This window comes from Adiantum capillus-veneris, chromosome 16, assembly GCF_014529385.1.
Source record: "Adiantum capillus-veneris isolate H3 chromosome 16, ASM1452938v2, whole genome shotgun sequence".
Taxonomy (NCBI): Eukaryota; Viridiplantae; Streptophyta; class Polypodiopsida; order Polypodiales; family Pteridaceae; genus Adiantum; species Adiantum capillus-veneris.
The window spans coordinates 109,494,013-109,520,779 of record NC_140946.1 but is presented as its reverse complement, the minus strand read 5'-3'; positions in this window follow the sequence as shown (position 1 = coordinate 109,520,779).

Here is a 26,767-nt window from a genome sequence, read left to right as displayed (position 1 = left end):
GAGATAGAGAGCGGGAGAGAGCAAGAGGGCATGTGCAGAGAGAAGAGAGGAGAGGGAGAAGAATAGACACAGGCGTTGGGTGCAATCTCCCCCTCGTGCAAGAGTGGGCATTTTCCTCTTGCACGTATTTATTTATACATTAGTGAATGCTCAAATGAATACATATTGACCGGCCGGGCAATAATTGGCCATGGCTCATAAAGAGCACTTAAATGATAAAATATATTATCCTTTTGCATAACCCTTAGCCTTTCCACCTGTCAGATGCACTAAACAATAAAATATCAATTCCATTACATACCTCTCCGTTAGAAAGCAACTTTCCTCAGTTTTGAAGATAAAAAAATTGCAAACCATACTTGTCAAAAATAGTGATTAGTATTCTCTGTCAGAAATAGCACATTGTAAAATGAAAAATTTATGAAACAAAACAACATTGCTTATGCCTGCCGTCATCCACATACTACCTATTCTAGTGTCCCATACCACTAGAATAAGCTGTATGTGTCATACCCTAATGAATCAGGATATCATTGGTCACACTCATCATTCAATAATGAATCCTCATCAATCTCAAATTCAACACTATCGCGGTAGAAAAGCATCATATATCCATTCCAAACTTAAATCCAAACAACTGCCAACATGTACCCATTTCAAATCCAAATCCAAATAATCTTCATTTTGTACACCCGGGTAACAAAATCATACCAGTTAACAAGCATGATTTCGTGATTGGTGTTGCCTAAACCGACAAATCTACACCAATAAGACGTGCTACCTAAATCGGCAAATCTGCACTAATGCTGCCTAAATCGACAAATCTGCATTTGATATTGTTTAAAAATCATGTATCTGTGATTTATCAATGTGCTACCTGTTACGGCATTAGCCGCACATGAGGTCCAGCGATCCTGCGGAGGTCTCGACACTGCGGATCGGGAGTCATGCAGTATGCGGCGGTCGTGGCGGCAGTTCTTCACAGGATATCATGGGACAGGAGTGTGTGCACCGTTTCCGATCTGCGTTGGAGCAGCGGTTGTATATGGAGGGGCATACCTGTCTTTTGATGTAACCCAACCAATCTCTATGATATTCATGGCATCTACTATTGTAACTCTGTGTCTGGATCACACATGAATGAAGCAAGAGGTGTTTTGTGCCTGTGTACTGTGTACTATCTTCTATCTTCATTCTATGTGTTGATGTTCATATAATGTAGTTGCGGGTAATCATTCCCGTAATGCTAATTGCTCCTGTGGGGACAATAGCCATTACATCTGGCGACCACGATGCATGATGGACGACCTACAATGAATATGCATGCGCACTAGGTCTCAAGGTCCGCCTGACCCTGTGGTTCCAATTGTAGGAAGATAGACCGGAGGAGAGGCGATTCGGATGAATTTGTTTTTTCTTCACCGCAGATTGAGGAATCTGAATCTCCATCACCAAGTCCGGTGCATGGTAGATGGTTGTGGCGAGCGAGGCGTACTCCACACAGTCAGTCATGTCCTCCTATTGTACGTTCACCCTCACCCACACAGGTTGCTCCACCACCGTCTCCGGTAAGCAGTCCGGGGGTGTCTCCACCACCACTGTCTCCACCTCCTAGTGCTCATCGGCTTTTTCCGGGAGGAGGTACAGTTGGGCAAGGTGTTATGGCTCATCCTCAGATTAAGTATAGTCGGTTTCGAGGTCTTTAGAGCAAAGACCCTGATGCACATTTGCGCCAATTCAATAAAGCTTATGGATTGAATCATCCTGGGGTGGTGATTCCTCTCCATCAACTATAAGTGTTTGAATCTACACTTTCGAGGAAAGCTGCGAAATGGTTATCTGAATACCTTGATGATCATTTTCAGACGTATGTTGAAGGATCCACAGCGTTTCTACGAATGTTTCGAACGGAAAAGACAATCTGTCAACATTTGGAAAAGCTTCGAATGCTACGGCAAAAGTCATTGCCAGTGGAGGATTACGCTGCAAAATTTCGGATGCTTTTGCAGAGGGTACCTCAGGCACAAAGGCCGGCAGCCGAAGTACTGAATGATTATTTTTTGCGGGGGCTCAACAAGGATCTCAGAATGGCTATGGCAACAGTGGATAAGGTAACTACTCCACTGGATAATGTAATTGCTAGGGCTGTAGTAGTAGGAGAAGCTTTAGAGGATATAGAATCTCCAAATAAATCAAAGAAAAAAGACAGGAAGAAATCTCATCGGAAGTCGCAAGACAGTGGCAGTGATAGTTCGGAGTCGGAATCCGTAGTATCAGATTCCTTAGAGTCAGGCAACAGCGATTCGGGGAAAGAATCGGAAGAGACACCTCGGAAAAAATCCCAGCGTCACGGGAAAGGTGTTTCATCCGGATCGTCCGAATCGGTTGTGGTGGCTAAAAGTCTGAAGGAACAATGGTGTACCCAATGTCGGAATCCAAGCCATGCTGCTCAGGAGTGCGCAATGAATCAGAAGTGGTGTGTGATTTGCACGACCGATACTCATAATACAATGGAATGTTATTTCAATGGCCGGGGTCGTCGGAGTCGTGCAGACTCTCTACCTGGCAACAGCCACAGATAGGGCAGGGACAAGAGCCTACTGTGGCGATGGCTCATGCTCATACATCAGAGACGCCTTTGCAAGGTCAAGCAGGAGGACAGGGCCAAGGGGGAGGACGAGGTCACGGAAGAGGTGGCCGAGATCCTAATCGCACCAAGACATGCCTTTTCTTTTTGGGGGATGGACACTGGCAATCCGAGTGTACTGAAGCTATGGAATACGATCGAAAGAAGCAGGAACGCGCTGTAGGGAAACAACCTAGTGTGGCTATGGTTCAGATTGAAGGATTGTAGGAGTCTGATCCAGTGGTTTCATTAATCACGCGATTGGGTAAAAATGTGGTTCCAACACCCGATGTAAAGATTCCGGATTGGACGGCTCACGAAGAAGTGCAGAAAAAGACTGTGTCCTGGTTGTCACAATCCGCACCACTAGTGAAGTTATGAGGACCATCAATTGTGGGTCTGGAAATAAAGGAAGAAAAAGCTGGAAATAAGGATGATATTAGAGACGAGGAGGATTGGAATTCAGTTTGGAAAGAGGTCCTCACGTCGCCAATACAAGTACCTCTGGGTTCATTGCTGAAATTGGTCTCGAATTTTCATAATGCATTGCTGCGACAAACGTCCACAGAGCTGAGGGAAGTCGCCATCGGGAAAGTTGAAAGCGAGGAGGATGATTCAGCCCCGTTTCCGACAAATAGGATCACAGATACCCGCATTCCGGAGCTTTTGTTAGATACCATGGAACATACATTGACAAGGTACTATTGGATGGAGGAGTGGGAGTAAACATTATTACTCAAGCAGCTTGTGAGCGTTTTGGCCTCAGTGATTGAGAGCCTGCACCCTTTGTAGTCCGTATGGCAGATCAAAGAAGAGTGCAACCAGTGGGTTTAATTCGGGGCATTGTCTTGGATGTGGCGGGCTTATCCTTCGTTGTTTCCTTAGTAGTCTTGAATATTGAAGATCATAATCAGCATTATCACATTATCTTGGGGAGACCCTTGTTACGACAAGCGAGGGTAAAGCATAATTGGAAAGCAAATATGCTTACAGTAAAGAAGGGTACAAGGAAAGTGTGGGTGATGTTGGGAACATGCAGACAACCAGTTCAAGCAGCATGGCCGGTGATAGCAGATACAATAAAAATGGTGGAAGGATTAGAAGAGGATGAAGAGGAACAATTTTTGAAAGCTAATCCGGATTTTTTCTCTTTATATCTTGCGGATATTTCTCTGGTTCCGAAAGGAAACTCCGTGGGGGTTTCAGGAACTTTAGCAGGAATAGGGGAGCAACAATAGGTGCTTCCAACTCCTGAATCATTGGAGGATGTTATTCAGCAAGAACGTGCGTTTGAGGCACAGATGGACAAAATTACAAGGGTTAAAGAAGATGAATTAGAGAAGGTCTTTCTTGGGGAGCAAGCGGAGTCGCAGCCCATATACATTAATAAGCAGCTTGAGGCAAGTTTTAGGGATGATTTAATCAAGTTACTGACATAATTTAAGGATGTTTTCTCATGGGAATATGCGGATATGCAGGGATTGGATCCTAAGTTTTATCAGCATACGATAAATCTGAAACCGGATGTGGTGCCAATGAAGCAACACTCATATAGGATGAATCTGAATGTGGCAAAGCAAGTTAAGATGGAAATTGATCGTCTTTTGGAAGTGGGTTTTATTACCCCCATTGATAATTCGGAGTGGATTTCTCGAATTGTGGTTGTACCAAAGAAAAACAAGCAAATCCGAATTTGTGTGGATTACCGGAAATTGAATGTGGCGACTGTTCCAGATCCTTTTCCTCTTCCATTCTTGGATTCCATTTTGGATGATGTCACAGGACATGAGATGTATACTTTTTTGGATGGGTTTAGTGGATATAACCAAATACGAATGGCATTGCGGGATCAGCCAAAAACAACTTTTATTACCGCATGGGGTGTGTTTGCCTGCATAGTGATGTGGTTCGGATTGTGGAATGCGCCTTCAACTTTTCAAAGGGATATGTTCCAAATTTTTGGTCCTTATTTGACGGATTTTATGATAATTTTTCTGGATGATCTCAGTGTTTTTCGAGCGCAATTGGAGCATTTGAAGCAATTACGGTTATGCTTTATGAAATGCAGAGAGGTAAAATTCAGTTTGAATACTTTAAAGTGTACATTGGCTGTTCGCACTGGCAGGCTATTGGGTCATATAATTTCTGAAGATGGTATTTCCGTGGATCCGGATAAAATTGCCGCAATTATGGAAGCGCCTCCACCGCGGAACCAGAAACAGTGTCAGATTTTCCTGGGTCAAGGCCGTTTGCATGGGAGGCATTTGTGGTTTGTCGCGCATTTGGCAATCTCGATTACTCAGGCAGCGCATGCTATAGATTTTGAATGGACACAGGAATGTGACTTGGCTTTTCGGAGATTAAAACTTCAGCTATCCAAAGCTCTGATTATGCTTGCTCCGAATTGGGGTCAGGATTTTCATGTGTTTGTGGATGCTTCAAATCGAGCTATTGGTAGTGTGCTGATGCAGGAACAAAGTCAAGGATGGTTGCGACCTGTCTATTATGCTAGTAGACGATTATCATCCACAGAAAGAAATTATTCAGTAACCGAAAGGGAATGTTTAGGGATAATTTATTCAGTGAAGAAATTCCGGCCCTATCAGTTGGGCCGACGTTTTTTCTTCCATGTGGACCATTTGGCTCTTTTATACCTGGTAAGGCAACACAATTTGACGAAAAGATTGGCCAGATGGGTGCTTTTGCTGCAGGAATTTGACTTTGAGGTCATACATCGGCCAGGGGCTCAACATGCGGTGGCTGACTACCTATCCAAGTTAGATTCCGGTGAGCCATCGACGGGTGTAGCTGATGAATTTTTGGATGCGTCTTTGTTTCTAACAGGAGTAGTTGTAGAGGATATAGCAGTTCCGCAACAGGCAAGGGTCATCCCTAGCATCCCATGGAAATGGTATGAGGAGATGTTTCATTTTCTCGACAGCAGCGAAATGCCTTTCTTCTTGTCCAGCCATCAGAGGAAATGTATGGCTATCAGAAGCAGGAATTTTGAGATTATTAAGGGGAAGCTCTATTATCGTATGGTGGCGGATGTATTACTCAGATGTGTGCTACCACAGGAGCAGGAAGCAGTATTGGAGGAAGTCCATACCGGTATTGCAGGAGGTCACTTTGCAGCATTAATCACAACTCGAAAGGTTCTCCAATCAAGATTATGGTGGCCCACATTGTTTTAGGATGCGAGAAATTATTTGCAACAGTGTGATGTGTGTCAGCGGTTGGGGAAACCTACCAAACGGTCTAGAATGTCTTTTCAGCCGGTTTTGCCCTTGGAGCCTTTTCAAAAGTGGGGTTTGGATTTTGTTGGACCTTTTAAACCAGTTGCAGCTCACAGAGGTAATAAGTATATTTTGACAGCCACGGATTACACCACTAAATGGGTGGAGGCATGGCCTTTGAGAGATAATACTGCAGTTTCTCTGGCTGGATGCTTATATAAAGATATCTTTTCTAGATATGGCTGCCCTATTGAGGTGGTTAGTGACAGGGGAAGTCATTTTTTGAATAAGGTAATGGAGACAATGCTACGGTTTTATTTTGTATTGCACAGGAAATCTTCTCCATATTATCCTCAGGCAAATGGGCAAGCAGAATCAACTAATAACCAATTGATTCGGATTTTAACAAAGTTAGTGAATATGCATCGAACAAATTGGGATGTGAAAATTCCTTCCGCCTTATGGGCCTATCGGACAGCTTATAAAGTGGCAACAGGATTGACTCCTTTTAAGTTGGCATTTGGCATGGAGGCAATAACCCTGGTGGAGCATGTGATTCCGAGTCTGCGGATGCTGATTGCGGATCGGCTTCTTTTGGAGGATTCTGTGATTTATCGTTTGGATGTTTTGCAGGAACTGGACGAAGAGCGGTTGAATAGCTTTGCGGTGCTATAGGATCTGCAGTCTAGGCGAAAAAAATGGCTGGATCGCCCAAAAGCACGGCAATTTGTTCGGGGACAGCTAGTCCTTGTCTTTAATTCCTGCCTCGGGAAGATGTCGGGGAAGCTTAAATTACGGTGGTCAGGACCATTCTGGATTTTGCAAGCATGCGAGCCCATCTCTTTTTATTTGGCGGATTTACGGGGGGAGGTTATTTTTGTGCCGGTCAATGGTTTCAAACTGCGCCATTATGTTTCACCTACCCCGATTCAGTGCCCCTTTGCTGTGGTACAAGAGCCAGAAGCCATCCTAATCATGATTGGGGATTCTTTTGCGTGCAATCTTGGAAAGCGGGAAAGGAGCTATGATGGTTGCGACACCGTGGATCGCCCTATTTTGGGAACTCATTGTGAGAGGGTTACTACATGCAAATGATTATTGTTGTGCTTCTCCTGTTTTGTGTATCGCGCGTCCTTAGCTCTATATTCTCTGCTCCTGCATCTCATTGTCACCATGAAAGCTTCTCTCTTGCAATGTATCCCCTTCACTCCCATACAGCAGCTAGCGCTTCGATGAGTGGACGCCTGGCTACAAGACTTGCGGCTATGAGTGTTCGCCAACTTGGACTGGCAAGGGATACCTATTCACCCGCAATCAGCAGGTTTGATTGAGCAACTGGCTGTTGGAGATATTGTGGTGCTGAATAATCAACAGATTCAGTTGACAGAAGAAAGGATCTCCAAGTGTTGTTGTTTTCCCAACGATGGCGTGGTGCGCGCGTCTCATGTGATTCCTTCTGTAGATGTCGAGCAGGAGTTTGGTTTGAAAGTAAAAGGTGAATATAAGCTTTCAGGGTTGTCAGATGTAGCAACCAGGGATGCATATCGATGGTTTCTTGAGAAGATTTGGCTACAAGCCAAAACCTATACCATCTCGACCAGAGCAAGAAATGTTTTGCATTCGGAAAACTTTGGGCCAGTGGCTTGGGCAGCAGTTGTTAGAGAAAGACTGCTGGCGGAATGCCAAAGAGTGATGGCACAGTTGGGGCGAAATACCCCAACCAATACAAAAGTTGGCCAACTGCTTACACTGATTTTTCCCTTAAGGGAAGTTTTTCCTCTCGCCCTGCGTCCTCTATGTCACTTTGAAGATGATCGATTGGTGGTCTAAGGGACTGTTGCTCCTCTGTCGCAAACGCAAAGTTTGGCAATTCCTGCTAAGGGGGAAACACAACACCAGAATGTTGGCACTAGGGATTTGCCGGGTCCTTCGATGACAGTGGTATACTTTGGAGCCCAAGAGATGGCCACTGCAGGTGCAGGATCAGCAACCCGCAAGCGCGGCAGGATGCAGAAATACAAATGCTTCGGGGGGCTAATGCTGCGTTTGTGGCTTCTATTCAAGAGGAACTCCATCAATTGAGAACACAGCATAGCCTTGCCTCATACTTAGCCTCTCACCTTGGTGATGTAATGATCAGTATGAATGATTTGGATGCGTTGGCAGTGGAGATGCAATAGGATCTCCGTGTCTTTTTGGACAATCAACTACAAAGATGGAGCACACGCTTATCTGCTGAGGTGAGAGCACAGCCACCCACTCAGCAGGTTGTGGTGTAGCAACCTGAGTCATCCAACACTAACAGAGGTAAGAGTGTTATTCCCGAAGGTTTTGATGTTGCTGATTGGGCACAAGCTACAGAGGACTGTGCTGAAGCCCAGGCTCATGTATCTCGTTTGCAAAAAATTATTCGTCGATTTTGTAAGGAGCGGCGCATAGTCTGTTTTTGGGTGGAGATCTTGGCTCATTCTTTCTCTCTCAGTCTACCCCCTTGCCCTCCATTTTGGTCTGCTCTTAGTACATACCTTTCTCGCTATTATGCTTTACATACGCCTCTTGCTCCTTTGCCATAGGCGCCACAATCTATTTCTTTACCAACACAGTTTATTCCTCGGGCTCCTTGGCTGGAACATATTGAGATAGATCCACATCTTTTGGATGAGGTCTATCGGGCACACACTTCAAATTTTAGAGGCTTTGGCTACATTGATATTTCCTCTTCACCAAAACAGGTCGAAGAGCACCAACCGGAACCTTCCAACCGGAGGGGCTGAGTGTGGGTTCGTGAAATCCACCGTGCGTGCCAGGTGTTACGTCATTAGCCACACATGTGGTCTTGCGGAGGTCTGGACACTGCAGATCAGGAGTCATGCGGTATGCGGCGGCCGTGGCGGTAGTTCTTCATAGGATATCTTGGGACAGGATTGTGTGCACCGTTCCCGGTCTGCGCTCGAGCAGTGGTTGTATATGGAGGGGCATACCTTTCTTTTGATGTAACCCAACCAATCTCTTTGATATTCATGGCATCTACTGTTGTAACTCTGTGTTTGGATCACACATGAATGAAGCAAGAGGTGTTCTGTGCCTGTGTACTGTGTACTGTCTTCTATCGTCATTCTATGTGTTGATGTTCATATAATGTAGTTGCGGGTAATCATTCCCGTAATGCCTATTGCTCATGTGCCGGCAATAGCCATTACACTACCTAAATTGGCGGATCTGCACCAAGGTAGTATCTACACACTGCCTAAATTGACAAATCTATGTGTCCGTGACCAATGGACTAGGCCAGGCATAAAAATATAACATTTTTCACATGTGTGAGACCAATTTAAAGCATGTGTGAGTATGAGGGTACTTACAAACTATTGTTCACTATCCAGAGCACCTTAGCTCACATGAGTAGCTGTATAGCTTAATGAATAATCATGTGAAAAAAATTTTCATACAGTGCAAGTAGTAAGTCCTGACCATAGCTGAGTTGGAGTATTCAGTTGACAAAACAATGCAGATTAAATAATAATAATAATAATGATAAAGAAATGTGTGATGTACTAGAGGGACATACCTGGAGGATATTCTACATTTGAAAATGTACGTACCTATGTGTGCATGCATAGAAAGCTAAAATTGAAAGAATGACAATTTGGATTAGGGGGTCGCATAAAAACAGAGTGCTCGTACAAGCTGGAGAGGGTTGTAGCTATGGTGTTTGAATGGGAGCAGTAGACACATCTAGAGGTTGTTGCAGTTGTAGACAAGAGAGTTATCAAACTTAACAAATGAAGTGCTTAGTAAGAGATTAGGCTAGATAGTGGAGTGGTACACAAAGAATGCTAGTCGATAAGCTTGTAGAATAGTGGGTGTCATATGAAATATGTCGGGCTTCTGCTTGTGTGGGCTATGCACATTGGGTGCTACAACATGATAATCCTGAGTGGGATTTGATTTACAAAGACGATTTAGATCGTCATAGTGCAACTTGCTGAAGTGAAACATTTACGGGTATGTGTGTGTTTAAAGTGTGATGTGGTTACGTATACGGCGTGGGCATGATGGAAAACTACAATCATATTGATTTGAGACAAAGAAAATAAAAGAATGCTACATACGTGTAAAATGGTAGGGCCCTTGGCGCCTACACCTTCCTCAATGGTGAAAGGAAATGTGATCTAAAGAGTGCAAAGGAGTAGGGAAATTGACCAATGTGTGTAAAGTAAAGGTAGAAGAAGGTGATTTAACTAGTTTTGACCATGCTTGATGCTTAAGAGGATAAGCTCGTAGAGAAGTTCAATTATGCCTAATAGCTTGAGCCGCACCAAGCCCCACTAGTGCCCCACATTGATAGTTGCTAGCTATGAAGTGTAACATCATAGAAAACTATCCCAAGAGACCTTGAAGATTTATCACCCGATGGGGAGAGAGAGAAAGGAAATAAAATGTTATATTAATAGTCTGCAAAAGACAAAACTACCTATGAGAACAAAATGATACGATATGGGTGGATCTAATACAATGTCTAGGTACAAAACAAAATGAAGTAAAGTGAAATACTTAAAAATAAGACTAAAACTAAAAGCCTAAAATCATTTTTTAAAATCAGCATCATCATCGTCAAGTCGGTTGTTCAAGAAAGTATTGCACAGGTCGCTCGTTTAAGAGCTTCATCAATGTCCACCTCTGTAAGTAGCCATAGTACTAGGAGGGGGCAGAGAGATAACAAAATGAAATGAAGTGAAAAGTCCATGGGATCAAACTCATACAATTCTTATGGATCTAATCCAATGTCTGGATACAAATTAAAATGAAGTACATTAAAATATTAAATTTTAAAAACGCTAAACCTACTGCCCAGAAAGCGGCACACTAATCGCGATTCGCCATCATCATCGTTGCCCGAGGATGCACTGCAGCGAGCATCATCATAGAGTACTGCATCAGTCACGGAGTGTTGAATCGAGTCGTCCAACACATCATGTGCCAACTGAAGCCCATGGTGGTTGATAGAGGGAATCAAGAGAGAGATTGAGTATTGAGTGGTGGCACGAGGGTGAGAGAGATTGCGTGTCTATGGGTGTGTGCCAATTGATCTCGCAAAAGGACGGTCTAAGAGCCATCGTGTGATTGAACAAAACCTACAAACTGACGTGTACAATGCTCCAGGCCAAGAGGGAGGTAGAGGGAAGTGGCAGACTCGGGGGATTCACTCTATATACAGAACGAGACGCCACCTGCGAGAGCGGACAACTTTGATAAAACCCCTATATACGACTCATATTAGGGAATATGACCCCCCTTTCTACGCTTATACGACAATCAATAAAGAAAACTATCATACCCCTATCTTACATATAAAATCTAGGTCTCACATGATCTAATTGAGTAAATCTAGTCAAAGAGTCTGTAGCATAGTGAGTGGCAATGTACTAAGGAACCAGTTATGTTGATAACTAGATGTACCCTCAATGTGTCTTAGTTTGACTTTCAAATTATGTGTCCAATCAACCTGCACTCTCGCTACTTGTCCAATTCTGACCCATCCAAAGCTGGTATAAATCAACCCTTGACCTGCTCCAAATCAGCCCTTATCTATGACCCCGGCTTGACCGGTGTGTGACCCGATAAAAAACTTCCCCAAAATTCATCCGAGTTCTAGTGCACAATGGTGACCAATCGTTACAAGTAGTCAACCCGGATTAGTTCCCCCCTCCCCCCCCCCAAAAAAAAAAGAAAAAAGATTATACCCCCCTCCCTTGTTTTTAAGCTTGGGAGATAAATTATTGGGGGCCTTCCCCTAACCTATACGCTTATGTAACTTGTAAAAAAGCCCCCCTCCCCTGCACTTACGTGGTGCGGTAAGTTTTCCATGGTGAATCCCCCGGGGCGGCAGAGTTCTCACTAATGCTGTGGGTAACCTTGGTCTGATAGATGCATTTGCAGAGACCCTTATCAGGCTTGGGTACGAGTTAGAGAACATTGTGGAGCACGAACGAGATGCCGCACTCAAGAATGGAGGATTAGGAAGGCTTGAATCCTGCTTGTTGGATTCAATGGCAACAGAGAAGATTGGCTAGAGAAGGTCAGCCCTTGGGAGATTGTGAGGTATGACATTGTGTACCCTATACAGTTTTTTGGTGAAGTGCAAGCACAATCCAGCGGCAGCTGCAAATGGAGCAATGGAGAAGTAATCCAAGATTTGTCTTATGACGTTATACCAAAACTAAGAACACCATAAGCCTTCGGATTTGGGATGCAATGCCATCTGCTAAGGACTTTGACCTTTATGCTTTCAACGATGGTAGTCATTATGAAAAAGAAGCTCACCTACATTCAAAGGCTTCATGCTTCTCAAATTTTCAGTATATTGTATCCTGGTGATACCACAGAGGACGGAAAGCTATTAATGCTTAAGCAACAATACTTCATGTGTAGTGCATCCCCAATGCTAGCCATTCCTGAGCTTATGACACTTTTGATGGACATTGAAGGCTTGGGATGGGATGAAGCTTGGTCCATGCCAGCAATACAAATGGTGTCGCTAGTTGAGAAGGAGAGCGAAGCGCTAACTACTCCTGCGTAGACACACGGAGTTGATTGTTGGTTGCATAGTGACTGGGGGTGGTGGTTGGTGCATGGCAGACTGCTTGTGGTGGTTGCCGGCAATTGAGTGAGAGCACAAGGTTGGAGAACTGCGGTTGGTGTGTGCGAGAGATTGAGTAGTAGGTAATCATGATGAAGCAACATTATTGTTGACGTTGTCTGCTCGAGATTGATCCCAACTTAAACTGCTAAAAATTTCATTTCTGGTTGAGCCACATTCTTGCTGGACAAATATTCTGTAGGGCAGGCAGCGACAAGCCTAGGAGAGAGAGTGCAAGAGCCGAGAGGCTGCGAGTCAAGCCAAGTCATCTTGGAGAGAGTAATAAGGGCCACTGGGGAGGGAGGGAAGGAGGGAGGGCTGGTGGGCATCAACCAAGAGTTAGACTGCATGCCCTGAGATTTGGTGAACAAGAGAGGGGTCGTCAACAAAAGAGAGATAGAGAGAGACTCATGGCGGGTGGAGGCCAGAGAGAGATAGAGAAAGAAAGAGAGAGATTGAGTGGTTGGGGTACGAAAACTGGAGCTTCTGCATGGGCATCGAGGAAGGTGGCTGGGAAACTACGAGAGAAACACATAGATGTGCAGAAATAAAATGAAACGTGCTCAGTGTGTTGGAAGTAGTGTCGTCCATGCAAAAGCGAGTTCAATTATCAGATGGTAGAGCAGTTACAGTCCCTGCATGCTAAGCAAAAATCAAGTCAAGTTAATTCGGTGGGTGGGCAGAATGGCATGTTGGTGAACTCCATGTCTGTCATTTCTGCCTGTATCTCTAGGGAGCATACCTGCTCTACCTCTGCCTGCACAAACTTCAATGCTACGTTTGGAGATGAGGGCTTTATGGAGTCCTCTAAGCTACACCATGTAGCTATGCACTTTCAACAGTCCGCCAAGCAATGGTGGTCTAGCCTACGAGCAAACGATGAAGCTCCACAAACATGAAAAGATTTAAGAGCTTTCATCATGAAGCAGTTTTTGGCTAGTGATGCCAAAGACAAAGAACTCACCAAATGGAGAAGCTTGAAGCTCTCCTCCTATGAATCTATTCACAAATATATAGACAAGTTTTGGGGTTTACATCTCAAAGCCACTATCTACAAAAAGATGGATTTTGGAGAGCAAAAACAACAAATTTTTGCGGGTTTATCTGAAGATATGGCAGAGTATGCTAACTCCCAAACACCTTGCACCATATCTGCAATCATACAGCATACCATGGTGGCTTCGAGAATCAATTTCCAACAAGGGGCTAAGAGAAATCTCAAGACCATGGAAAGCAAGGACCATAGTGAGCCTAGGGGTAAGGACAATGTCCAAAAAAGAATCATCGTTTCATTCATATGTTCATCTAGTATGCATATAAATTGATGAGGGCATGAAAATCCATTTACTATCACATTCAAGTTAGCCACTCCCAATGCCGGTGTTGGGTTTTCATTGCATCCTTTGATAGCAGATATTTCCGATGTGAAAGATTGATGCGTAGCTTTCTTGTAAGGGGAATAACTCACTGCATTCATTTGAGCTTCGGTATCTACTAATGCATTTGTGCTATGATTGTTCAATTATACTGTGATGCAAATATCAATTCCATCCAATCATTCATCATCGTGATATTGCATCATTCTGTGATTCCCATACTCTTTCATCTAGTTCCAAAGTGTTGATGGAAATAGGTGTTTGTTGATTTTTGAAAGCAGCTTCCTCTTGAGTACTCGAAGTCGAGCTTCCTCTTGAGCTTCATCAACAACATGCTGTCATTTAATCTTTCTCTCCTTTGTTGCATGCATTTTCTCTAGTAAATCATTGGTTAGTGGTAAATGGTACTTCTCTAAGCGGCATCCACTAATCTAGTTAGCTATTAGTATCACCATCTATACTTGACAACTTAACTAATCCACTTGGAGATACGTCTTCAATGATAAACGGTCCATTTCTCTTTTTATTGAATTTAGGAATGTGTTGCTTAAGAAAATAAAATAATACTAGGTCCCCTTTTTTGAAGTTTTTTGTGACTATATGTGAATCAAAAATTGTTTTTGCTTCTGTTAAATGTGAGCTACAGGCATTAGCCTTTGTTCATCAAATCTTCAAGTCTCTCTAACAATTCATGTCCGGTCCACTCAAGATTTTTAGCTACCTGAGAGGACGAGAGTAATGCGGGTGCTAGTCTCCACCCAACCATGCTATCTTTTATAGCTTCCCCTTAGCGTAGACACTGTCTGGCCATGTTGGTGGCCTTGCCCGTAGGACCCGTGTCCTTACATTACCCCCCCCCCCCCCCCCCCCCCTTGGAGAATCATTTTCATCCTCAAAAGCAAATGTAGGAAAATGTTTCTTAAGTGCGGAGACATTCTCCCATGTAGAACCTTCTTCAGGTCTATCTAGCCATTTTACCAACACTTGTCGTCTGACATGATGTATGGTGCAAAGCTCCTGAGGATCCAAAATCTTTTTGGGTTCATGAGGGATGCTAGGCGGTTCGATAAGATCAACTAACACACCTATGTCAATGGCATTATCATTTTTCCCTAGCTGTTTTTGTAAACGGCTAACATGAAAAACACGATGAACTCGTGAGTGCTTGGGGAGAGCTAACTTATAGGCCACTTGACCTATACGTTTGAGAATGGTAAACGGTTCACAATAGCGTGGTGAAAGTTTATCAACTTTTACCATCTTCAGACTTTCTGAATGCTTCGGAACTTTGAGGAAAACCTTGTCTCCTTCTTCGAAAGTAGCAAGACGACGATGCTCATCTACGTACTTCTTATATTGATCTTGAGCTTGCTTAACATTTTGTCAAGCAAGTCAAAGCATATCAAAATGGTCTTGGAGAAAATCCTTCTCTTGTTGTATCTTCTCCTTAGCCAACCCCACCATAACGGATGATCTAGGTTGAAAACCATATAAAAGCATAAATGGACTAAACCCTGTAGTCACATGCTTTGAGCTATTCTAAGAAAATTCCAATATAGGCAAGTAGTCTTCCCAATGGGTTTTCTTCTTGTTAACGTACACTCGTAGCATATCCTCTAGCACTTGATTAACTCTTTCGGTTTGACCATTTATTTTTGGATGATCATGCGTATTAAGATTAAGTGTAGTTTCCAAATTTTGAAACACAACTCTTTAGAAGTGATTATAGAACTTTCAATCTCTGTCACTAATGATACTAGCTAGAAGACCGTAGAGTCTATATGGGTGAAAGCATGTTAACCTGTCGCGCTTTTTGCGCTAGTTAGCAGTTTCAAGTTAGCACATCTTCAAAAAGTTGGGCGTCTGGTAAATTTTTTACAAATAATATCAAAATTTGTCGGAGGTTGTACATTTGGATTCCTTGTTTCAAGTGCTTTCTATTGATATATCATATGTCATAGATCTTGGAGATGTAGCTCAAGTTATTGTACTAGTTAGCATATGTCAAAATTGTGCTAGTTAGCATTGTCCGGGACATGAAAAAGCATGACAGGTTAACATGATTTCACCCATATATATTCTCTATAAATTACCATGCTAATTTTGGCATCTTAACCATAGTCTTAATCGGAATGGATCACCCCATCTTTGTTAGATGGTCTACAATTACCCATATGGCATCATGGCCATGATTTGTAGTAGGTAGTCCTACTACAGAATCCATAGAGATACTCTCCTCCCACTTACCTTGTGGAATCTCTAAAGGATGCAAAAGGCCACCTATCATGATGCGTTCTGCCTTATTAACTTGGCACTATTGGCAGTTTAGTGCGTACTCTCAAACATCATGATGTACGCCTGGCCAATAAAATTACCATTGAACTAAAGCATACGTCTTACAAATATCTAGATGACTAGCACTTGGACTATAGTAACACTCAATTAATATTTGGTGTCTAGTGTTTGAGTCCTTTGGAACACATACTCTACCCTGGTGGAGTAAGTATCCATCATCAATGGAAGAATTCTTCCATCGCTTAAGCTCTTTCTGAGTAGGGGTGGATCTGTGTGTGTTGGATTTTTTATCTGCGTGTGCAGAGACATGTTGATCTGGCTGTGCAGAGACATGTGAGTGTGAGGAATCCCTTCTTAAAACTGCACTCCACACTTTAGCATATGATTGATCTTGTGTATACTTGCCACGTAATGACTCCAAAAATGCACTCTTTATTTTCATAAAAGCAAGTGAATTAATCTGAGGCATCCGGCTTAGTGCATCCGCTACTACATTATATCACCCCTTGCGATATTGTAGCTTACAATAATAATCTTGAAGGATCTCTGCCCATCTAGCTTTAGGACCCTTCGAGTCCGTTTGAGTAGTATACCATTTAATACTCTCATGGTCAAAAATTACTTCAAACTCGGAACCATATAAATAGTGTCGCCACTTTCATAAAGCGTGAATATGGCATAGAGATCTCTCTCATAGACAAAATACTTTTGTTGAGCTCTATCCAAATTTTTACTTTCAAAGGCTATAGGTCTTCCCTCCTGGAGAAATAACCATAACTAATTGCTTTATCACTAGCATCAGTCTCTACCACAAATGGCTTAAGTGGGTCAACGATTGCTAGGATGGGAGTAGTGGATACAATTACCTTGAGTTATTCAAAACTACGTTTGGGTTTCTTCCCAAGAAAAGGTCTTACCTTTTGCTTTAAGTTGATCCGTCATAGGAACATCAATTTTGGCATAATCATGGATTTATTGTAGATAAAATCCAGCCATGCCTAAGAATATTTGAAGCTCCTCAACCGTGTTGGGATGTGGCCATCAAAAATGGCAGCAACCTTGTCAGTGTCTATTTTGATGCCCGAATAAAAGATCACATGACCAAGGTAATGCATATCTTTTTTAAAGAAATTGTGCTTACATTGCTAGCGTGAATTTGTAGCTGTTCAAACACTAATTGTAAGTGTTCTATGTGTTCATCTTCAGACTTACTGTAAATGAGAATGTCTTCAAGCAAAACCACAAAAAAATTTCCAAGATAGGGAGGTAAGATACTATCCATGAGTGTCATAAATGTAGCTGGAGTATTGGTTAAACCAAAAGGCATAACCAAAAATTCAAAATGCCCAAACCGTTCTCTAAAGGCAGTTTTAGAGATATCTTCTAAAAGGATACGCACTTGATGGTATCCTGAACGAAGATCTATCTTTGTATAGTATCTTTCCTCATGGAGTTGATTAAACAACTCATGCACTCGAGGTAGAGGATACTTGTTCTTGATGGTTATGGCGTTTAATCCACGATAATCTACGCACATGTGCATAGTACCATCTTTCTTTTTTAGCAATAGAATTGGTGATGCCCAAGGCGAAGTGCGAGGTCTAATGAAATCACGGGCAAGGTAGTTAGACAACTGACTCTCAACCTCCTTGGCCTCACTAGAACTCATACAATAAGGTGGTTTACTCACCCGTTTAGTGTCTAGCACGACATCTATGCCATGTTGCACATCACGTGTAGGGGGTAAACCCGGTGGTAAATCACTTGAGAGTACATCAATATACTCCGTTAGTAAGTGAGTCATCTTTTGCCATGTAAAAGGAGAAAGTAAACTAGAGTTATGTTGGGATGGAGAATCTTGAAATTCTTGTAATTTTTGTTTTTACAACAATTGCATGTTGCTCAATAGAATTAAAAGTGAGAGCACTTTGCTCTTTAGAATTGTTAACACTTTGCTTATCATTAAAGTTCATTGCACTTTGCATACCATAACTAGAATTCAAAGCACTCTGATCTTGAGAATTCACAAGACTTGGAGACAAGCAATAACACAAAAAGACTTCATCTATTAAATCTGGTTTTTGTAAAATAGAAAGATTCGCTGTACATATAAGAGGTGCAAAAGGTATATTTTTCTCACCAAGAAAAATCACATGTTTACCATTCTCCATAAAGGATAAGGATTTGTATTCATAACTAGTGTGCAATGTGTTTTCTAAACTATCCATCCACTCCCGTCCTAAAACTATATGAGCACGGTCCATGTTCATAACTTGAATTGAGTTTGAACAAGATTTGTCCAAGTTATCAACTATTTAGTGTCCTCCACAGACTCAGTTTTCAAGAATCTGGCTTAAGTCTCACTTTTGTGATCCAAATTTCACCAAATTTGATATGAGTAGTCTACTTGATATGCTTGACCTTGTGTTATACTTAATTGTGCAAAAAAACTCAAATTTGGAGCATTTATAAATAATTGAAATTATTTACTTATGGGATTTTTTAGCTTTTTTTGCCAAGAAGATGATACAAACAGGTAAAGAAACTCAACTTAAGCTCCCTTGCAAAGTTTCACCAAGTTTGGATAAACCCTGCTGGATTTGACAACAATTTTGTGTCTGTAGACTGTCTTTACAAAAGTGGCGACAATTTCCACTTTAAAGATCCAAACCTTACCAAATTTGATGTGAGTGCTCAATACAACATGATAGAACTTGTGGTATGCTTGGTTGGCCAAAAATGTTTGAAAAAGTAAATAATCGTGATTATTTACATCTGCCAAATTTTAGCATATTTTTTATCATCTGAGCATACACACATGTTCTACACTTTAAACTAAGCCTATGAGTCAAATCTCACCAAATTTGAACAAGATTTATCAAGTTAAACTCAATTTCTTGACAATCTGTACAGATTTCAGTTTTTATCAAGTTTTTGGTTTGTTTTGTGATCCAAATTCTATGAGCCTTCACAGATAATGTTTTTAATCATGCGTAGAGTCTCTGGTATCAATGTTGATCAATTTTGAGCTAAAAATAAATAATTGCGATTATTTACTTTTGGCCTAAAATGAACAATTTTTGTAGTTTTTTTATTGGTCAGTCTTTTTGTGATATGTTTTAGGCCTTTGAGTCAAGTCAAAACTTAATTTGGCTTAAACTCTCAAGAAAATGTAAATAATTTGAGTTTTTGCAAACTCTTGAAAATTTACCTCAAATGCATTCTTATGCATGCCCACTAGTTCATACAACTTTTATAAGAATAATCCCCAGCCGGTTTCAGTAGTTGACAATCTTTTGATGCGTGCCGTTACCTGAAATTTTGCAACTTCACATAAACAACTCACAAATGATTCTTTTGGAGTGAGCAATGATTTGAGATCCCACCTTGAATTCTACTTACCCTACTCCTAAGTTCTGCTATAATTGGGTCGTGGAAGGTGTCACAAACAGTTGTTTTCTTGTTTTTTATGGTTTCCTGGGCCTTGATCTCAAAACTTTTTCTTGTCCATCAATCATTCTCAAAATCCTAGCCCAATCCTACAAGGTACTTATCAAGTACGATCTACTCCCAAGCTACCTCTACACAACAAAAGACAACACTCTTAAGCTATCCGATTTTAAAGAGAAAGTTCAACTCTAGGTGATCCTAGAGGAAGTTAAAGGACAACTACACAAGACGCTCTTTTTTTCCCTAGTTTAGGTCTATTCGTTCCCGACAATGGTGCCAAATGCAAATGTAGATGGGTTTCCTAACCTCACTCTTATTCTATTGCAGACATAGTGAGAACCACAAACATATTGTCAATCCATGGGATGAAGCTAACTCGACTAGTGCATGGAGGCTACAAGAGGGTGTCAATCTCTTGGAAAACAATAGACAACTTAAATCTAACACAAGCTACACTCAAATGACCTAAGTCATCTCAAAAGCTAGTCACTAATCGGCAAGCAAACCATGATCGTTACAATATCAAATGACATCCAAATACTATGAAACTTCTAGGACAAGTATATAAGACCTAAGCATACATGCTTATGGTCTCAAATCTCACTTTTGATGAAGTGCAAAAAATGCAATTATTAACAGCAGCCAGTGAGATTTTGACCTAATCCTTTTTGACCCGAATGCATCTAAATGCTTAGCAATGATGCCCCCATACCCCATCCTATACGTATTTTGTGATTTCCTAATTTAAATTCCTACTTATGATGAAGTTAGTAGGCCACGGGTCAGCGATGTCAAATGCTATGATTTATCATGATATGCTTACCTCAATGCATAGAGCTCTTACATGTGGTTGCAATGCAACAGAAGGCATTGCAATGTGACAATCGACAAGGGAGATAGAAGCATGAGAAGGCGAGAAGTGATCGTCATAAACTCATGCTGTGTATTTCTTATCTAAAAACTTAATAATAACTTTACAAATTGGCTTTTATACCTTAGCCAAGGTTTCTTTGGTAGAAAAAGTAATTAGATGCAGGTAAGGGTGCTCTCTCTCTCGCTTTGCTAAAGGACGGACATGGTGTCACAGAACTAGCATGCACATTAGAAAGATATAATTTTTAGTATGAATGACTAAATAGATATGTCTACTTGTCAATGGATGGATCTTTGATAAAGTCTCATGTGTTATTCTAGTATACTTCACGATGTGGTTACATGGCACAATGTAGCATCTTTGAGTTTCCATAAGTTTTCCCCGCGTGCCATTTGGACAATTTGCAGTTTTGCAACTGATGTGGTGATATATTTTTGAGTTGCCTTAAGGCTTCCCCGCAGGCCATCTAGACAATTGGCAATGATCTCAATTTTCTCTTTTCTCTAATAGAATATTGGAGAAACTAAGATCTGGCCTGCACATTAGACAAATGTATCTTTTAGTGTGAATGAGCTAAAAGATATGTCTGCTTGAAATGGAAGTTGTGGTCTATGGGGCTTGAATTTCGGAGGAAGTCACATGTGCTATTTTACCCTATGTATATAAGAACCTGTGTGTGTGTGTGTGTGTGTGTGTGTGTGTGTGTGTGTGTTTTAAAATTGGAGCGACACAATTGTGGATTTTAGAAAATGTGATTTTTTGGTGGAATTCAATGATGTAAATATCTTTTCCACAATTCAATGGAAATGTTGTTTTGGAAATGATTATCTTTCTTCAATCTCATTCCAACCAATCAAACGATCATATATATATTTTTAAATAACCTTGCCTTTTTCATTAGCAAAATGGGGAGGCATCACTAATTAAAGTACTTTCACAAACATCTGTAGACGTTGCAGTACAGAAAGCTATGTCCATCTAGATTTTCTATGTGCAAGATGTCTAGTTGGCTTTTGTTACAAACGGAGTGTGCAAAAAAATTCATGTATTCAATATTTCAAATAGACATCAACAACATTATTTGGTGAAGCGAATGCAACCATTGGTTGGAGGCGCTACGTGTAGAGTTCAAATATTGAACATTGTAGCTTTTCACGCATGTCCGTCTCACTCCTTGGGGGGGGGGGGGGGGGGGGGGGGGGGCACCCAACATTTTTATGGAAGGGATGCCAATCAACAATGATTGGACTGCCAACATGCCCCCACTCTTCTTGTGCGTCAATCATTTTGGAGCTTGTCCATTGACCCGTAGAGAGCTGATTGGATATGCCTACGGTTCTACAAACATCCACGGACGTTTGTGAATCTGCTTAAAGACCACACCCCTTTGGGGAAAGCCCCAAAAGAGAGAAGATAAATACACTACACATCACTTTCAATGCAAAAATAAATTTCCTTTTTAGAAAGGTGAATTTGAAATCCTCATGCCAGGTCATGAGCTCTCTCAATGTAGTCATGTCTTCTATTGTCCTCTTCTTCATGAGACTGACATAAAGGAAGGGACAGTTGCAGCCACAAAAATAGTGTTCTCATCAATTCCCGCAATGTTGTTTTGTGATTCTACTATCGTTCTATGTTATGGCTAAAAAAAGAAACACCACTAACACGGGAAAATTGGGTGCATGCAACCATTTGAGAGAGAGAGAGAGAGAGAGAGAGAGAGAGAGAGAGAGAGAGAGAGAGAGAGAGAGAGAGAGAGAGAGAGAGAGAGAGAGAGAGAGAGATGATGTATCCAAGACCACTTCAAGGCAAGATAGAGAGCTTGGACCTAACCCATTGAATACAGAGAGAGAGAGAGAGAGAGAGAGAGAGAGAGAGAGAGAGAGAGAGAGAGAGAGAGAGAGAGACAAAGGAGGAAGTATTCAATGGACTTTCCAAAGCTTCACTGTAAGCTGCCTATGCTCCTTGCTATGACATTGTATACAATGAGAGCCCAAAACAAAGAAGAGAGCAAGACCTAAAGAGATGCAAAATGTGCACACAACATAAATAAAGGTGCACTTCAATGAAGCAAAGGTAGGGCACCATTATAATTTTCTAGTTTCCTAGCTATGACCCACCATGTGCCATCAATTATGACTCACCACTTCCTCACGTTTGTATAGGGTCTCATGGCCAACTAACTTTGAAAAGATCATCGACGAGTGCTAGCTCAATTGGTAGAGCAAGAGCCCCTTGTGTCTAAGGTCTTGGGTTCAAACCCCCTTGACAACTCGTGTGACATGAAGCCCTTATCGGCTATTGCCCTAGTCTATATGATGGGTTAGCCAACGTTATTTGGCCGCCGAGAAGACTCATCTTTAGAGTCGGGTTGCCTCCACCTACTACGGGGGTTGGGTGTGTGTGTTGCAATTTCAAAGTTGTAGGTAATTCTCAAAAAAGAAACTGACTTTGAAAAGTTAGATGGAATTCTGGTGGAGGACACATTTGCAGCCATGTGGTTCTCTCTTTCTAGAATTCCATCTGGCTTTATCTTGTCTTGTCGTCTCTTGAAGTGCATTGATTGGAATTATGTTGCTCTTGAAAAGTAACGTTATCCTTGGCATTGCTTTGGTTGATGTGCATGCCACATGTGGTTTTTCACAAAAGCACAAAGAATTCTTAATGAGCTTTAGCATTTTGGAATAATGATTTATAGGTTTCTATGATTGCAATGCCATAGCACTAAAGGGTGGTTTTCTGCAAACATGGAGCATCTCTTAGAATGTTGTGATTGAAAAATGTCTCCAATAGTGGGAAGGCTAGAAAGCGAAGTTTAAAGCTTTCCCTATTGATGAGGTTCTGTGTTAGTATGACTTCTCTTGTTTTTGCACTTATTTTAGTGCACGCTAGGGGGCATGGTAGCTCTATGTTGTTTCATTTGGTGTAGTATGAGTGCATGTACAAAACGTTTTGATGCAATTTTTGTCTAGGATGTCAACTTTTGGGATCATTAATCATAGGATATTTCCAATAGGGGCTTGACTAGGGAGCATTGGGTTTTTTTAAAGGAATATGAGCAGGTGCTTGTTGTAGAGTAACTTGGATTTTTATGTCTCCTATATATACAAAAGAGAAGCTCTCAAATGTTTCCATCTAATGCAAAAATGAGGATCTCTCTAAAAATGCAACCCCCTACGTGTGTGCCTTGAATGCATGTGGCACATGCAAGAAGTTGGCATATAGACAAACGTGTTCATGAAGAGAGTGTTTGTCAAAAGTTTGCAGGTCACTATATGTAAACCTTCTGTATCACGTACGTTCAGGTCTTCTTTTAAAAACCCTTTACCTGTAGATTCCATGAATAAAACACACCCTTTTCCTATTCAATCTACGTAAGTGTCCTCTCTTTCGTACCCGTTTGTACGTTAAATAAGGGTAAAATATATGGTTTTAAACCCCCTTATGTTGAACTCGCACCCCCCACCCCCCCAAAACGCCCGAGGCCAAAAGCTCTTGGAAAATAATGTTAAGCTTGGCACTTATTGTAGGGCATATCTATAATTGTGGGGCATGTATGTACCATGGAATAAGAAAGAAGCTCTTCATGGTTCTTTTCTCAAATGTTATCACATGTGCTTGCAACTTGAAGGCATGTGGCTTTGTCCAAGAAGTTGGTGTGAGTGGACATACACATCAAAAGTTTTTGATAGGTTTTTGGTAAAGAATGTGAGTATTGGAATAAATTAAAATTTAATAATATGCCTAATAAGGGCATGGCCATGGAAGCAAAGTGATGTTTTTTTGCGAGCACAAAGTGAGAATTCACATTTAGGTGAGCTTATAGTTTAGGATGTCGAGGAAACAAAGGAAGAAGAAGGCAAGAAAGAGGTCACCCTCTTCTCCTTATTCTTCATCTTCCTCCTCTTCCAACAAAAGCAGCAGTTATTCTCTTAGAGAATACAAGAGGAGAGGACATCACAAATCTTACCCTGCATGGTGAAGGGCCCAAAAAGCTCAAGAAATTCAAAGAGGAAGGAAAGAGTATCTCTTTTCTCACCTATGATGGAACCTTTGGTGCCACCGACAAAGTATTGGCCTTCATCCAGCAATTTGATGTGGCCTTTGGAGATGAGGGCTTCATAGAGTCCTCCAAGATACATCATCATGTAGATATGCACTTTCAAAAATCTGCTCGTCAATGGTGGGCCAGCCTTTGTGACAACGACAAAGCCCCAAAGACATGGAAAATTCTATGAGTTTCCATCATGAAGCAATTCCTTGCAAGCAATGCAAAGGACAAAGTATGGTTGCTTCACGCATCAATTTCCAACAAGGGTCTAGAAGGAATGCCAAGCCCATGCAAAGAAAAGACAAAAGCGATGCAAAGGGAAAAAAAAATGCCCAAAATTCTTTCCAAGGCAATTCCAACAACGACAACAATAATTGGTCCAAGGAGAAGGGAGTTTACAAAGGTAAAAATAAACTCTCTCCTGAAGTGCTAGAAGCTTTTTGTAAGGACCACAAATGTTTCAAGTGTGGGGTGCAAGGACATGGCTACCATTCTTGCCCCAAAAGAAATGCCTGCACTGAGACTCCTAGAGCTTCAATGATATAGAGCTTCAACAATCAAAGATCCAAAAGAGGATGCTCATTGCAAAGGATCACCTCTCTTCTATGCTTGGGGAAAGGTAAGGGAGCAGGATTCCTTCATCTTGTTTGACCCTAGCTATACTCACAATTTCATATCCATGGAGTTGGCCACTAAGCTGGGCAGTCAAGATTTCAAGATGGGAGTAACTGTTGATGGAGCTTTCAAGGGAAAGAAAGCCTTCGTTACTCCCTTGATTGGGAAGTTGAGACTTCATGTCCAAAGCTACGTTGACAAAGAAGACTTTTTCATCTCTCCTCTCCAACATGAGGATGTTATCCTAGGGGCACCATGGTTCAACTACATGGCTGCCAACATGAAGTTCCCAGAAAGGATTCACCTACAGGGAAAAGAGCATGTATGTAGATTCTAGAGAGTCCGGTCGTACTATACCACTTGTAAATTCACCTGCTTTTGATAAGTCAATGAAAAGCTTAGTTTTTTTGTACATGATTTTTGTCAAAGAGTCTCTAAATGATGCTAATGCTTTATCAAATGAAAATGGTAGGAATCAAGAAGAGCTATACTTGTCTACTTTTCTAAATGGATTCCAAGATGTTTTTATTGATGATATTCCAATGGACTTACCTCCAAAACGAGGGGATGATGACCATCAAATTGAGCTCCTCCACAAAGAATCTCACCGCCTAACAAGCCTCCTTATTGAGTTTCCCAAGCTCAACAAGAGGAGATCATGAGACAAGTACAAGAATTGGTAGAGAAAGGGATGGTGAGGCCTATCTCCTCTCCCTTTTGTTCTCTAGTCCTTTTAGTACAAAATAAAGATGGTACTTACCGCATGTGTGTGGACTATCTAATGGGGCGCTAATGCGGAGTGTGCAAGAGAGGAAGCACGCAAGAAAGGCGAGAAGAGAATTGGGGGAAGGGGATGAAGAATAGTCTGTTTGGGTTAGTGGAGAGGAAAATGTGAGAGAGTCAACTCTCTCAATTTCTCTCCCTATATTGGTTAGTGAAAGTAAGAGTAAGAGTGGTTTGCCACGGCCACCTGGCCTACATCCCAACAACCTCCCACTTGAAGGTCATGATGGCCAATAGTGGCATCAATATAGTTATTCTATACAGAGTTGATTAGCAGCTCCTAGGCTTCATCCTACACCCATAAGTTCCATGCAATGTGTAAATCGCTCTGAGGCTAGGCTCTATGTGAGAGCATCTGCGGGGTTGTCCTCAGTGTGAACCTTGACAAGCACGATGTGCTTGCCAGCCAATGCATCTCGTATGACATGGTATCCAACCTCTATGTGTTTTGACTTTGAGTGAAACACCAAATTATTTGCCAAAGAAATGGCACTCTGATTATCACAATGCAGTACTAGAACCTCGTTAATGCCCAAATATCCCACTAGACAAGCTAACCATATGGCTTCCTTGCTTGCATCAGACGTAGCAATATATTCTATCTCAGTGGTAGATGAAGACATGCAGTCTTGGAGACACAATCTCCAAGAGATAGTTGCTCGAGAAAACATGAAAGAATAGCTAGATGTGGATCTTCTACGATCCACACAACCCGCATAATCCGCATCCGTGTAACCTACAATAGATGCATCGCTGTTTTCAAAGCATAAAACATGATAGCTGTGCCCTTTAAGTATCTGAGGATTTTCTTCACTGCTTCC